The sequence below is a fragment of the Hippocampus comes genome, unplaced genomic scaffold (genome assembly GCF_001891065.2).
Source record: "Hippocampus comes isolate QL1 unplaced genomic scaffold, H_comes_QL1_v1.1 scaffold62, whole genome shotgun sequence".
In the NCBI taxonomy this organism is placed as follows: Eukaryota; Metazoa; Chordata; class Actinopteri; order Syngnathiformes; family Syngnathidae; genus Hippocampus; species Hippocampus comes.
The window spans coordinates 495,657-499,236 of record NW_017806062.1 but is presented as its reverse complement, the minus strand read 5'-3'; the positions used below and the strand labels follow the sequence as shown (position 1 = coordinate 499,236).

The following is a 3,580-nucleotide window of genomic DNA, read 5'->3' as shown; positions in this document are numbered from 1 at the left end:
GGGGGGGGGGGGGTTTGGCAGCGCCCAGATACTTTGTTGAACTTGCGGGGGTTTTGGTCGCGCCGAGCCACTGTAGATTAGCTTTCAGTTTGCCGGCTGCCCTTTCAGCAAACACATCTTTGTGTTACGTTTAGGGTGTCACGTCCACTTCACTCCACATTCTTCGATCCCCTCAGTAACCTTGTTGATGCAAGCACAGTAGGCAAGGATGGCGAGGGGGAAGGGGGTCGCGAGGTCGGAGTGTTTTGGAGTAATTAAAAGAAGGGTCGGGGGGAAGGGGCTAAAAGCAGCAATGACTACTCAAAGGCTTAAGACCAGAGATGCCAAATTGTTCATGTAAAAAAACAAATCATTGGTCACATTCCTCCAACAGGTTGAAAATTGGCAAAAATACTTAGTAGATACGCTATTTGCGACAACACCTGATCGCAAACGCCAGTCCGCTCCAGTACGTTGTGCTAATGCATGCGCAATGGAAGCTAACGGACGAGTCCGCCGTTAGCGGACAGCTAAAGCTAACGATGACCCTGATCGCCGCGCGTCTTCATTGTCAACTTATTTCGTCCATTCACGTACGGAGAGAACATAAATTTTTAAAAAATTAGCGCACTGCGTCGTCGAAGATGCTGCTGTAGCGATATTTTTAACAATACAAAGAGAGAAAAGAAGCAAGCGAAAAGGAGAGCGCGGATGTTTGAGCGGGTGTTGGCAATGATACCCCCCATTCATTGTCTGAACTTGTGCATTGTGGGGGGGGCAAAAAGACTTTCCACACGGAATAATTTGAACCATCGTTACCCCGATTGTCAAAACACACGATGCTGCGCACACGCGGACACGATCGTTGGCACCTGTCTGTTATAGAAAAGCCTCCTGGAAATGTACCAGCGAAAATCAGACACTGTTTTTCGAACTGTGGTTCAACTCAAATCATTTTAAAAAGTCAAACTATAACGCTTGTCAGCGCTTGGCAAAGTTCCCACCCCGTTCTGCCTCCCCCCAGGGCTGAACCTTACTCGTCCGTGCAAATTGCCTCACTAAACTCATTACTTTCTTAATGGGACCCATCCAACGTGTTTTATGATTCAGCGACGCAGACACCAAAGGCCTCGGGGGCGACGGGCCTATGTGCCATGCGAGGAAGCGGGACGACGGACACCTGTGCCACGTTCCCCCGGGGGACGTCTGCGATGGACGATGGCGGCGTGTCCGCAATAATAACCCAAATTCTCGTCATGCACAAACTGTTTAAAAAAAAAAAAAAAAAAAAAGGAATAAAAAGTCACCGGGGTTTAAAACGAGTCATGGTGATTAGGAGAAGTAGACAATCGCAGGAACAGTCCGTTCATCCCCCATTCACTGGCTCCTTTCAAGGTCAGAGGATTTAAACAGTACATTTGAGTAAGGCTGAGCGCAACTGGAGGCCTTTGCTCCCTCTCATTTGAATGCCTCGTCATGCGCACTCGATTTACTCGCCATTGGAAGGGCAGGTGAAAATAAAGTCCAACGTCGCGGAAAAGAAATTCCATTTGTTGAACAAGCGACTTTACAGGCAGTGTAAAATTTCAGACAGGGATTCGTACATCGGTTTGAACCTTTTTTTCAATCTAGTACAGTACCTCTGTTGAACACGTTTCCGATGTATTTTACTTTTATTCCGGATGTATGTCCACTTTTTACTTTCATGTGCAATATTTATTCAAATGTAATCAATCACTTAAGTGCGGGTGGAGGTCGGAGATGGTAGGAGAAAAGTGGCAGTAAAACAGGCCAAAAATCCTGAAGTCAGGGATTGAAACAGGGCGAGAGCACAGTTGCTGTGCTTGGGTTGGATTAACCAAACGTGAAACAAGCCTGAAATTGAGATGTAATCATTTCTGAGGTGGTACCGTATATTTGGTGAATAAGTAACAATACCTCTAAAAGGGTGTTGTACACAATTGTACACTTCAGTGATTTGGAAGTGACGTCACATGAAATTTCTCTGCGCGTCAACCTTCCCGTTCCCGTTCCCTCGCTTTTCTGTCAATTGGCAAGTAGTTTGTTATTTTTAAAAAGTTATTTTTAGTTGTATTACACCTCCGTTCTCTTTTTACTCGCGTGACAGTTCAGAATGTTAAAATGCGATCCATCACAACGCCTGTTCAGTTAATAAAAGTTTTATGATCGCGATAATTCACCCCCCTACCCCCGCCACCCCTCAAGTTTTGAAACGATAACAATTTGGAACTCAGCCAAGATCAACTGATTGTGTTCCACATCGGAGGTTCCACTGGAAAAGCAATCTATTACGACGACGGCTGGGGGACACAATCCAGCTGTGAAGGCGCTGTTTTGAATTCCCGGCCGGGCCTCGAAATCTGATTTAAATCAAAATGGACTTTCTCCCTCTTAAATGCACTTGGCCAAGAAGTAAAAGAAGAAGAATAGTGGGGTTTGAATCAAGCCTGGAGGGGTATTTAGGACATCATTATGGTGCCAGAAGACCACTTAGTTAATCAACTTTGGAGTTTTTTTGCTGGCCGGATACTTCTGCGTCTTAAAGGTACCTTGCCCAAAGCCACGGACAACTCTCTCCATGCTCCCCACCCTCTCTGACATCAGCAAGGCCCCCGCAGCCCTGGGAAGTTGAGCATGTGAGTTTCCCCAGGTCATTAGGAGGAGGCTTGAAAAGACTGTCACCAGGAAGGAGATAAGCCTCCGAGGGGGCGCAGTAATAAGGCACCGAATAATAGCCCCTCTGTAGCCGACCACTGAGGACACAGACCCGGGGATTAAAGGGAACCTGAAAAGGAGAAAGTCAATGGACACCCACAAAAAAAAAAAAAAACGGAGTGCTCGTGAATAGTGGCGGGGGTTGGGGTGAGTTATCAGCATTCGAGGGGGGTCTCTGTTGGGCATCATGGTTCAATGTTTAGAAGATTCAGCACACAAATTTGCCCATGGCGGCATTTCGTAATCTCCGAGTACCACTGAGAGCATGTGTGTGTATTTTTTTATATTGTGCGATGTCATCTTTTTGCAGTATTGTCATATTTTGAATCTATTCAAATATTACTGGCTAAATAAAATGTTAACAATTTGAATCGTTCTTTTTCACGTTTCTCCCGAAAAGACGCCGATTGGTCGAGTCTTCCCGTTGTGACCCGAGCCCGGTGGCATCATGCTGCTCCCAAGTCACATCCAGGTGCACGCAGACCGTAAAGACTCGCTCCACCCAACTGCAATCACAAAGCTCGAGGGGCAACGGGCTCCCCGCCAGGTATTGAACCACACAAAGCTCTAATCTGTCATAAGCAAACACAGTCGTCGGGACACACAATAACATTACGATAAAGCAGTCAAGAAGAGGAAAGGAGTTGCGGGGGGCGGGGGGTGCGGGGGGTCCATTTATGAGCTTTGCTTCAACTGATGACCTGCCAAGTGATTAGGTCATCCCGTTCGACGCGATGAATAAGTAGTCTGGCCAAGGGGGAAAAAAAAAAAAAAACGTGCTGATTCCCAGAACGTGAGCCATGTTGTCAGAGCTTAATATGAAGCAGACGTTGAAGGGTGAGAGAGCTCAGGTGGGCCCCGGCCC

The 3,580-nt window shown here is 46.9% G+C and overlaps 1 long non-coding RNA gene across 4 annotated transcripts in view; it reads left to right on the top strand.

Moving 5' to 3' along the window:
* LOC109529883 (uncharacterized) overlaps nt 1–3,580 on the top strand; it is a 17,414-nt gene that overhangs the window by 10,687 nt on the left and 3,147 nt on the right. For 2 of the 4 annotated variants that reach the window (XR_002170912.1, XR_002170911.1), the window contains exon 3: nt 3,116–3,262. This is a non-coding gene — a long non-coding RNA (uncharacterized LOC109529883). Of the gene's footprint in view, nt 1–1,089; nt 1,367–3,115; nt 3,552–3,580 lie in introns of those variants that run through there. The other 2 variants (XR_002170913.1, XR_002170914.1) reach the window with 2 other exon arrangements.